Here is a 12,751-nt window from a genome sequence, read left to right on the forward strand (position 1 = left end):
TTTCAATTCTTGTATCAGGAATGACGGGTGAGAAAATCTGTTAACTAGGGATGAAATTGTCAGGGCAAAAGCTTGGACTTTATAACTCTCCCTCATGCTAAAGCCTTCCACTGTAAATAGAAATATTATGACTAGAAAAACAATTAAGGCATGCGTTATGTACCACAAACATGTACTAATAAAACATTTTTAAACCATGAAACAGTTTCAACAGGTCATTGTAGAATGCAGAATAAAGAATAGATTTTATTCCCCTTTCCCTACTGTTTTCACTGTCCCTACACCTTTAGTCCTTTTCTTCCTGGAATAAGGGAAAGGGGAAAAAATATAAGAAAATGTAAAAATGGAATTAAAGTGTTTGTAGGTGGGGAGGGGAGGAGGGGATGAAGGGAGGGTGGTAACAAGGGGAAAATATGAGAACCAAGACCTGTCATGTAAAGGTACAAGATCCCAGTAATGAATGTAACTGTACTGTATACCTAGAATGTACCAATAAATTCAACTTAAAAAAAAATAAGTGCTACTTTGTTAGGCTCTTAAACTTAAATAAAAAATAATAGATTTTAAAAGCACACATTATCACCAGACATTTTACTGCAATTCACTGAAATTGATGCAAACAAAACTGTAAAAAAATTTTAAATTACAAGGGTGTTCATTAACATTTCATTACTTTTAATATGGACCAAAAAGGAAAAGAAAACATGAAAAAAGGGCTGGGGATTTAGCTCAGTGATTCCACCTCCTGCCTTGCAAACACGAGGGCCTGAGTTCGATCCCTGGTACAAAAAAAAAAAACTTTTAATATGGACAAATACAGTGTGTTCTGTGCCATAGTTGTGATCAGTGGTATTATATAAGATTGCATATTCTACTAAAAATTCTTTATTACCATTTTGAATCCATAAAGGTCTAGGAGAAAAGTCATCATCTTCATTACTTTACCACCACTGGACACAATACTCAGCATTCACAACTTAAAGGAGGAAAGATTTATTTTGGTGTATATTCAGTCCATGGCTGGCTGGCTCCAGGGCCAGAAAAAGGATGGCAGAAGGGCCTGGCGGAGAAAAAAAAGTGCTCAAGCCAGGGAAGTCAGGAAGTAGAAAGAAAAGGGAGGATCCAGGTTAAGAACACACCCTTGGATGTTACACCACAGGAACCAGCCTCCAGCCAGGCCCCATCTCCTGACAGAAAGTCACCCACACATCCACAGGGATCCTATCACCTTCCACACACATGACACATGTAGGGGTCATTTTAGATCTAAACCATAGCAATTATCACATCAGTATATTTTAAAAGGTAAAGAGGTATTTGGGTGACCAATCGTTGCCCACAAAGGAAAGAATTTGGAAAACTCCAAAATGTTGAAACACTCCTGAAGATGACTCTACATCACAATACTTTTATTATAAACCATCAGCTTTATTGATTATACACATTAAGCAGTCCTGTTTCCTACTGAATCTTCAAAAATATTTGAAGTTAAAGAAATTTGTACCATATTCTTGAAATAAGAAATCTTTCAATGCTTCTCATTATTTTGTAACAAGAAGCACTTTCTTTTTAAAGAATAAAGGATATTTCTTATTCTCTATTGTGTTTCAAGAATGGGCTATATTTACTGTGTTTGTGGATTTCTTCTTGCTAATGTTCTTCAGCATTTAATTGTTCTATGAAGTTTCTCCACTGCAGGTGTGTGAAGAAAGAGCTCAATAATTCAAAGTAATTCTTTCTGCAAAGCCTAAGGACAGAGTCCAAATCACCTAAATTAAATAATTGCAGGGTTAAGTATTAACTCTAGACATATAAAGCTGAAAACACATAACAAGAATACAGCATGTTACTAAAATACTTTGTATATGCTAGAAGATCTCCCTATCCACCCAGACCTAGAACTACAGAACAAAAAAGAGGGGGGAAAAGGGAGGGAATTAGAAACAGATAAACATATACACAGTATCATGGAACAGCAAGGCAACATAAAACCCTCAATGGCTCCCAACTCTCCTGAGACAGATCAAGGGGTCACAAATGGACAGAAAAGCAAGTAACAGGCGGCAGAACCCTACCAAAGTTGAAAAAAGAGGTGAAGAAACTTGGTGAGTTCAAAGAGAAAATAAACCAAAAATTTATGGAATTATCACACAAGGTGCTCAATGCAGATATGGGAGAAACAAAAAAATGGAAGTTATAGAATCAGATTAAAAATTGAGATCAAACAAAGAAATATAAGCCAGCTACATCAGCAATGAAAGTATAAACTGCTTCCGTATGTAGATGGCATGATTTCATAGTAGAAAAGTCAAAGACCTAACAAAAAACCCTGAGAGAAATAATGGAAGAATTCAGTATAGTTACAAAATACAAAACTAACACCCACATATTTTAGGTTTTTCTATATACCAACAAGGAAGTAGATGAAAGAAAGAAGGAAAACTTCCATTTACCATATCCTAAAAAATGCAAAGGGTTTGTAAGCTCTAAATCTGATATGGAGTTTACATCCAAAGCATATTAAAAACTGAAGCAACAACTAGAAAACAAATAAGCAATTTAGAAACAAAACATGACAAGTTAGACATTTCTCAAAAGAAGAAATAAAAATAAAAATAGGTAAAGTAAAAATGCCCAGTGTTGCTTCACAATCCATCAAGGAAATGAAAGCCAAACCCAATATGAGCTAGCATCTCACACCAGTTAGAATGTCTGTAATCAAAAGATGAAAGGCAGTTGTTGATAAGGATATGGAGACAGAAATCTTTGCATGTGTTTGTGTGACTACAAATTATGACAACCAATACACATAAGAAGAATAGAAGTTCCTTGTGATAGATAACTGATTCTGTCAGCTTCAGTAAGAAATTCCCAGGTAAATTGGATCATTCAAAGGAAAGCCCAGGAGCGGGACATACTAGCCTGTAATCAAAGCTCTCTAGGGCACTGAGATCTATGGATCACGAGTTTGAGAAAAGTTTAACCAATTTGGTTACCATGTCTCAAAAATGATGCTATCCTAAGCGTGCATAGGGCCCAACCAGAATCCTTGTGGGACCAAAGCACAGTGCAGAGATATAGAAGGCCACCATTCTGAACCTAGGAATTAGTGCAGTGGTGAGCAGCAGAAAGAACACCTCTCTGAGGCTTGCTGAGAACTGAAGGCCACTAGGAGAGCAAATTCGCCATATCAAAGGTGCAGCTGGCAGCATCTGTGGAAATGAGAAGACACTTAAACAAGACTCAAAGCCATACTTCCTGATCACCTAAGGCAATCCCAAGGGACAATGAGATAGAACAATCTGATTCTCAGTGAACTGCACTCCCTGAGCAGGCAATGAAAGAGGATCTGGGAAAAAATGAAGACAGAAATAATTTCTCAGATAACAGAAATTGTGTCCATAGTGAAAGACATAATTAATAATGCTAGAGCACATACAGATTTTTAAAAATAGAGGAGTTGAGGAGTATGATGGAATCTCGGCATAGGAAACAAATGGAATCCACAAAACAGATTCAAACAGATGCCCAGGAGATTAACACTGAAAGTTTACACTGCAGACTCACTGAGAGAGTGAGGGAAACAATTCCTTTCACAATAGCATCCCAAAACATGAAGTATCTAGGAATCAATATAATGAAAGAACCAAACACCTCAACACTGAAAACTACAACACTCTGAAAAAAAGAGATAGAAGAGGATATAAGAAAATGGAAAGATATCCCCTGCTCCTGAATAGGAAGAATCAACATAGTGAAAATGGCCATACTACCAAAACTGCTATACAGATTCAATGCAATGCCAATTGAAATTCCAACACTGTATTTCACAGAACTAGAAAAAAGAACCCAAAAATTCATTTGGAACCATAGGAGACCCAGAATAGCAAAAGCCATCCTAGGCAACAGAGACATGGCAGCCAGCATAACAATTCCCAATTTGAAACTATACTACAATGCCACTGCTATAAAAACAGCATGGTACTGGCAAAGAAACAGACCTGGGAATCAGTGGAACAGACTGGAAGATACAAAAACAACTCCAAATGTACTCAGCTACCTCATCTTTGACAAAGGAGCCAACCATTCTCACTGGAGGCAATATAGTCTCTTTAACAAATAGTGTTGGAAAAACTGGATTTCAATCTGCCAAAGATTAAAACTAGACCCTTATAATTCACCATGCACTAAACTAAAATCCAACTGCATTAAAGAGCTAAATATTAAAAAAGAAACACTAAACTTGCTGGAAGATAAGTTAGGCAGAACTCTTGAAGACATTGGCATAGGAAAAGACTTTATGAACAAATCCTCAGTACCACGGGAACTAGCAGATAGAATCAACAACTGGCTCTGGTGTGAAAAACTAAAATAGTACTCAAGATCCTAATGGGACAATTAGCAAATAGGAAGAAAAGGACCAAAGGTGTAGGGACAGTGAGAAGGATAGGGAAGGGGGAATAAGGGAAAAGGAAAAAAATATGATAAAATGTAAAAAATGGAATTAAAGTGTTTGAAGGGGGGGGCAAGGGGGAAAAATGAGAACCAAGACCTGGCATGTAAAGATACAAGATCCCAGTAATGAATGTAGCTGTACTGTCTACATAGAATGTACCAATAAATTAATTTTTTTAAAAAGAATCAACAACTGGGATCTCATCTTATTAAAAAGCTTCTGCACTGCAAAAGAAACCATCAACAGAACTAAGAGACAACCTACAATGTGGGGGGAAATTTTTACCAGCTGCTCCTCAGACAAAGGGCTCTTATTATTTTCAAAAATATCCATGAATGTGGTTTTTCTATAAAATGGAATACTACTCAGCCATAAATAATGAGAAATTAGACTCATTCATAGGAAAGTGGATACATATTGAGGATACACTCCTAAGTGAAATAAATAAGTCACACATGTGCGAATACCGAATAGTTTCTCTGGTGTGAAAAACGATAATAGTACATAAGATCCTAATGGGGTAATTAACAATGTGAAATAGGAAGAAAAGGGCTAAAGGTGTAGGGAATGTGGGAAGGGTAGGGGAAAGTAATAAGGGAAAAGAAAAAATATGAGAAATTGAAAAAATGGAAATAAAGTGTTTGTAAATGGAGAGGGGTGAAGGGAGAGCAGGGACAAGGGGAAAAAATGAGAACCAAGACCTGTCATGTAGAGGTACAAGATCCCAGTAATGAATGCAACTGTATACCTAGAATGTACCAATAAACTCAATAAAAAGAAAAAGATTCTAATGATGTTACCTTCATACATTAATTTTTTACTGCTTTAAAAACTCTGGGTTTTTTATATCTGATAAATTGATAATGACATGTTTGGATGCACTTTATTCATTTTAGGTGTTTGGTGTTCTGAAAGTCTCACTTACTTGTATGTTGAACTCTTTTCTCATATTTAGGAGATTTTGTTATGATTTCTATAAAAATTCTGTCTGCATTGTCTTCTAGCTTTCCTCTAACTCCAGTTAGCCTTAGCTCTGTCATCTAAGCAATTTTTTTTCAGGGATCAAACTCAGATCCGTACACTGGCAACGCAGGTGGGAGAACCACTGAGCTAGATCCCCAGCCCCTGAGCTATTTACTTTTAAATTATTTTTACTGGCATATTATATGTATACAACATAATGACATTCATCATTGGAAATTTCTACCTTCACATAAATGAACTTGGCTCTTATTTTTCCCCATACCGCTGAACTCCCTTCAACCAATCCACCCCTTGCTATTTGCACAGACTTTGTTTTTATTTTTTTCATATTCTCATATTAATTCATCCCCATATTTTGTTTCCCTACCCCTTCCAATTCTTCTTTGCACCTTTTCTTCCTATTTCTCACTATATTTTATGCTTTTTGATTCTTATTTCAACTTTCAGTTTCTCAGAGTTTTCTCAAGTTCTGTGAACTCTACTGTAGGAATTTTGATTGGGACTTCATTGAATCTGTATAGCAGTTTTGGAAGTGTGGCCATTTTCACTATATTGTTCTTGCTACTCAGGAGCAAGGGATGTCTTTGCATTTTCTGATATCATTTCAATCTTTTTTTTTCAGAGTGCTGTAGTTTTCAGAGTAGAGGTCTTTTATTTCTTTCTTTATGTTGATTCCTAGGGTTTTTTGTGTTTTTGTTTTGTTTTGCTTTGCTTTGTTTTTTTAATGCTATTGTGAAGCGAGTTGTTTCTCCAGTTCCTCTCTCAGTGAGTCTGTTGTTTGTACACAAGAAAGCTATTAATTTTTGTGTGTTGACCTTGTATGCAGGTACTTTACTGAATTTGGTTATTAAGTCTAGAAAACTTTTGGTGGAGTTCTTGGGACCTTGTATGTGTAGAGTATCTTATCATCTGCAAATAATGATAATATAACTTCATTTCCTATCTTTATTCCTTTCATATCTTTCTCTTATCTAATCACTGTGGCTAATGTTTCCAAAATTATATTGATCAGGAGTAGTAATAGTGGTCATCCATGTCTTGTTATTGATTTAAGCCTGAAGGATTTCAGTTTTTTACCTTTTAGTATGATATTGTCTATTGGTTTTTCATAAATGGCTTTTATCAGGTAGATCTAGAGACAGTCTATTACAATTTTCTATAGCGTTTTATCATGAATGCATGTTGGATATTTGTGGATGCTTTTTCTGCATCTAATCAGAAGATAGTATGGTTTTTGTCCTTGGCTGTATTGATATAGTGTATAACAATTATTGACTTGCTTATGTTGAACCATCCCTGCATCGCTGGGATGAATCCCAATTGGTCAGGGTGTATGCTCTTAATGATCTGAATCTGTTTGCCAGTATGTTATTAAGGATTCTTGCATTATGTTCATTAGTGAGATTGACCTATAGCTCTCTTTTTCAGATGGGTCTTTTTCTCTTTTGGAGATCAAGGTGATGCTTGCCTCCAAGAATGAATTTGGGAGTATTCCTTCCCTTTCAGTTTCACTAAAGGGTTTAAACAGTAGTGGCAACAATTCTTCTCTAAAAGAGCACCTGGGCTCTTCTTCATTGGTAAGTTTTTATTTTATCTCATTGACTTACCTATTTGTGACATTGGAGTATTGAGGTCCACGACCAGTAGTGCATTAGTGTTTATTTTATTTTTAATGTCCATTAATATTTGGTGCGTATATATTTCTGATTGTCATTTCTTCCTCTTGGACTTTTCCCTTTACAAGGATGTAGTGCCCATCTTTGTTCCTCTTAGTGTTGGTTTGAAATCCATTTGATCTGCACGTAGTATACTTGCTCTTGCCTCTTTTGGGGTTTCCTGTCACATGGATTATTGTTTTCCATCCTTTAATGAATTTATTTTTGAATTAAGTGAGTTTCTTATATGTATTATGTTGCGGATCTTGCTTATTCATCCATTCAGCCATTCTATTTCTTGTGAGTGGTGAACTGAGATCATTAATATAATGGTTATAACTAATATGTATTGATTTATCCTTGTCATGACTTTTTCATTTTGTTGCATTCTCCCACTTTGCATTTAATTTCTTGTAATGCCTGAATAATTCATTCTGCTGGGGTTCCTGGGGTTGTGATCCTCATTATCTTTTCCTAGGATATTTTTTTCAGCTTTAATTGAGTTTATTGGTACATTTTAGGGATACAATACAGTTACATTCATTGTTGGGATCTTGTACCTCTACATGACAAGTCTTGATTCTCATTTTTTCCCCTTATCCCTTCCCTCCCTTCACCCCCTCCTCCCCTCCCCATTTACAAACACTTTATTTCCATCTTTTCATTATCTCACATGTTTTTCTTTTCCCTTATTACCCTTCCCCTACCCATCCCACCTTCCCAACAGCTTTAGCTCCTTTCTTCCCATTTCTAAATGTCAGTAATCTTATTAGGATCTTCTGTATTAAGTGCTGGTTTGGTGTTGATGAAGTTTCTCCGGTTCTCTTTGTCATCAATGTATCTTATTTCTCCAACAAATTTGTAAGTAATTTTTCAGGGTACATCCATCAGCGTAGGAATTTTTTTTTCAGGGTTTGAAATACTTCACTCCAGACTTTCTGCTTTGAGGGTTTTTCTTGAGAAATCTGCTCTGATTCTGATGGGCTTTCCTTTATATGTGATTTATTTCTTTTCTCTATCTGCTTGTAGAATTTTTGTTAGATTTTTTTGAATATTGACTGTTGTATGCCTACATGTAGATTTTTTTTAATCTCTCCTAGTTGGAGTCCTACATGTCACAGTTATCTGTTTGTCAAGTTCTTCTCCCCTGCTTGGGAAGTTTTCTGCCATTACTTCTGTGAACAGCATTTTTATGTCATTTGCATTCTTCTGTTTTTTCATTGACTCAAATCAGTATTATAATGTTTTTTCTTCACATTGTTTAACAGCAGCTGGATGATTTCTTATGGTCCTTTACAATTTTTAATTTTTTTCTTTTCCTGTTCAGTAATTGCAATCCTGTCCTCTATATCTGAAATTCTGTCCTCACATTGGCTCATTCTTCTGCATAAACTATCAATGGACTGTGTAATCTCCTGGACATCTATTTGCATATATTTATGGATTTCTTTTTTTCCTATGCTGATATTCCATCATATTCCTCAGATCTTCTATTTTTTATCTATGTCAGCTCTACAGTTATTAATCATGTTTTTCACTATGGACACAATCTCTGTTGTTATCTGAGAAATTATTTCTGTTTTCATTTTTTCCACTTCTTTCATTGCCGGTTCAGGGAGTCCAGGTGATTAATTATCAGATTGTTCCATCTCATTTCTCTTTGGGGATGACTAAGGTGATCTGAAATTCTGGTTTTCATACTTGTTTCTGTTTTCCCCTTTCAACAAATGCATCCTGATCTACTTTTGTTGGGACAACTTTTTGCTCGTCCAGTGGTTTTCAATTCTCAGCAGGCCACTGACTACCTTTTCTCTGATGCTCATTTCTTCAGTAATTCTTGAGCTCAGAGTGGTGGCATTCTGGATCCCTGGGCTATGTTATTGTCCAGTTGTGGCTCTTTCTGGGGCCTGTGTGCACTTGAAATGGTATCTAGGTGTGCCTCTGGCTGAAGCCTTCCTTATACATAGCTGTTGTCTAGCTGTTGTCAAAGAGGGAACTTTAGCTGGGGCTGAGCACCCCAATCATTGGTGTCTCAATGGGCCTCTGGCTAGGTTCTGTGTGCACTTACCAATGGTAATGTGTTTTAATAAACACATTTTAGGAAAATACACAATTTGATATGACACCACAGACCACAAAAATGGAATGGTGCAGAATGTAAATTTCCATATTAAAAATAATGAAATACATTTCTCATACAAAGAAGTGAAAGCAGCAAGAAAATATATGAAAAAATGTTCCACATCACTGGTCATTCGAGAGATGCAGATGAAAACAACACTGAGATTCCACCTCACCCCACAAAGAATGGCTGCTATCAAGAAATCACACAATAACAAATGTTGGCGGGGTTGTGGGGAGAAAGGAACCCTCCTCCATTGTTGGTGGGAGTGCAGACTAGTGCAACCACTATGGAAATCAATATGGAGATACCTCAAAGAGCTTGGACTGGAGGTTCCATTTGACCCAGCCATCCCTCTGTTGGGTATCTTTCCAAGAGAACTAAAAGAATCATATCACAGAGAAGTATGTGCACCCATGTTTATAGCGGCACAGTTTGTAATAGCTAAATCTTGGAAACAACCTATTTGCCCATCCGTTGGAAACTGGATAAAGAAGTTGTGGTTTTTCTATAAAATGGAATATTACTCAGCCATAAAGAGTGAGAAAATAGATTCATTCATAGGAAAATGGATACATATTGAAGATATACTCCTAAGTGAAATAAATAAGTCCCACATGTGTAAATACCAAATAGTTTCCCTGGTGTGAATATTCTGCAACAATGCATAAGATTCTAATAAGATTACTGACATTTAGAAATGGGAGGAAAGGAGCTAAAGGTGTAGGGAAGGTGTGATACGTAGGGGAAGAACAAAAAGGGAAAAGAAAAAAATGTGAGAGAATGAAAAGATGAAAATAAAGTGTTTGTAGATGGGGAGGGGAGGAGGGGGTGAAGGGAGGGCAGAGGTAAGGGGAAAAAAATGATAATCAAGACTTGCCATGTAAAGGTACATGATCCCAACAATGAATGTAACTGTACTGTATCCCTAAATGTACCAATAAACTCAATAAAAAAAATAATAATAATGAAATATTAATAAACAACTTTGTAATTTTTTCATTAATACAAGTTTGCATCAATGTCAGTGAATAGTAGTAAAATATCTGGTGACAATGTGGGGTATTTAAATTTTTATTCCTAATTCTGTATTCTACAGTGACCTGCTGAAAGTATTTCATTGTTTTTAATTTTTATTAGTACATGTTTATAATACATTATGAATACATTCAATATTTTTCCAATAATAATATTTATATTTGCTGTTAAAATCTTAACCATAGGGGCAGTTATAAAGCCCAGTTTTTTGTCCCAAGATGTTTATTCCTAGTTAACAGATTTTTTCCACCCATCTTTCCTGATACACAAATTGAAATTGTCACAGCTCACCCACATAAAGGATACTCAGGTCCATTGTTTTGTTAGTTCTCATGATGATTTTAATTAGGAGACCTTGAAAAATATGATGGTATTTAGAAAAAATGGTAAGGTAGTTAGCAACAACAAATCAGCCTCTCCAAAATAAAGAATCCAGATATTGGAAAATAACAACTTGAGAAATAAAAGAAAGGGAAATGGATCCCTGAAACCCAGGAAAAATATGACAGGAATATTTGAGCCCTCGGAGAATTTAAAGAGTCAAAGCATAATGTGGAAAAATGAAGGGGCAATCTACTTTCTCCCTGGCTTTCTGCCTGGCTTGTAGGTCACAAGAAAGGAGAAACAAATCACAAGAAAGTAGACACGGTGAAAATGGGATACTCCAGAGGCCTTCAAGGAGAAATTCAGCAGTGGAAGGACCAGCAAATGCTGTCTTCTGCAAGAGCTGATGAGTGACTCTAGTCCAGTGCTCACATTCCACTACAGAGAATGGATGGATGCCATTCCAGGGAGGGGTCAACTGAACCTGGGACACACAGCAGTCACTAGTTGGCTTCATCTCAGGGCTTACCATATTAAGCTTCCATGGTGAATGGGTGAGGGACAGCCACAGAGACATCCATGGTCAAGGAGCCACAGTCAAGCAGGTAAGAGAACTCTTGAAGGATTTAAACTGAAAGACCCAGGTTCCACCCTGACAGCCAGAGGCTTTGGATCTGAACGTAGCAAAATTGGCATCCCCACCTTAATCCTAATCTCTTGTACTATTCACTTAGGAAAATTCTTTGCTAAAAATATTCCTCATCTTTGGTGACAGCAATAGCGGCAGGGGCAGCAACACCATGGCAAGGCTGGCAGAATCTTTGCTGCCTAGGTGATCCCACACCGACAGCCAGAGAGCACAGTGGCTCAGCTTCTGGAGAGAGGGTTGAAGAAAGCAGAAAGGAGCCACCTCCACCCACTGGCTGCCATTTAGGTCTGTCCCGACAGAGATGTCTCGCAGGCTTGGTGAAGGTGTTGTGCAGAGGATGTCGTATATTACCTCTGGTGGCCACTGCCTGTCCGCCCCATCCTCAAGCCGCTCAACCCTGCCACGTGATGCAGGCATTCCATGCTTATGGACTGAACCTGCTCAGATTTCTCCAGAGCCTTGCACAATCTGTGACTTGGTTTTCTGGGCAGCCCTGTTCCTCCTCTGTTACGGCTGCTGAGGGATACTTTCCTGTACCACTACGAGGATTCCCTGCTTGCAGGTTCAGCACACCACCCTGTTGTTGTGGGCACCTAATGGTCATCCTGTTAGTTTTCCAAAGAAGCAGAAGATGGGAAGGTAGGTGTTGACATAGGTCATGAAGCATTGGAGTTTCAAACCCTGCAGGCCTGTGGGTATCACATTCTTGATGGCTTCTTTTTGGCCTGTGATGTTTTATTCTTGTAATAGGATTAATGGCACTGGCCAGTGCTTTTATTATAGAGCTCTCTATTTGAGGGCGGTCTTATGATCATGTGTGTTCTGTCCCCATCTGGGTCCCAGTGGGCAGGATGATCAGCCCCTTGACTCTTTACTACAAGAAGTCTACACACATCCAGGTCAAAACCCTGGGTTGCCCCCGGCAGATAAAATGTCAGTCTCGCTGTCACCTCTGTGACTCCTCCTTCTCAAAATCTCCCTCTTTCCCAGAAAGTTGCTGACTTCTCAGTTCCTATCCTGGTTTCGCTTTAGTTTGCTGCTACTCCTTTCCATTTGGGGGGAGCACCTGTCCATGTCAGATCTTGTTTTTGCACTTATCTCAAAGTTGAAGAGATGGCTGATGCCCAAGAGACTTGCTTCTTCATCCTTCCCTGTTCAGCAGGTTAGATACATTGTCCACAAGCTTCCAGTTTTCTCTCCATGTCATTTTTTAAATTAAGTTTATTGGTGGATTTTAGGTAAACAACACATTTACATTCATTATTGGGATCTTGTACCTGTTTCTTGGTTCTTATTTTCCCCATTCCCCTGCCCTCCCTTCACCCTTCCCTATTTACAAAGACTTCATTTCCGTTTTTTCCTTTTTTTCTGTATCTTTTCTTTTCCTTTATTTCCTTTCCCCTACTCTTCTTTGCTTTGAAAAGAAGCATCAGATAGATGTTGCCCTTTTCCCTGAGTGCCTGGGCTCAGGCTTTCCAGCCCAGCCGAGATCCTTTTTCCTTTCTCCTGCTTTTCTCAGCTGT

General features: G+C 37.6%; 1 pseudogene; it reads left to right on the forward strand.

Moving 5' to 3' along the window:
* The first annotated feature begins 20 nt into the window (after nt 1–20).
* On the forward strand, nt 21–11,825 carry LOC117284442 (annotated as a pseudogene).
* Nucleotides 11,826–12,751: the final 926 nt, after the last annotated feature.

Source organism: Fukomys damarensis, unplaced genomic scaffold (genome assembly GCF_012274545.1).
Source record: "Fukomys damarensis isolate Sample0158 unplaced genomic scaffold, DMR_v1.0_HiC HiC_scaffold_37, whole genome shotgun sequence".
NCBI lineage: Eukaryota > Metazoa > Chordata > Mammalia > Rodentia > Bathyergidae > Fukomys > Fukomys damarensis.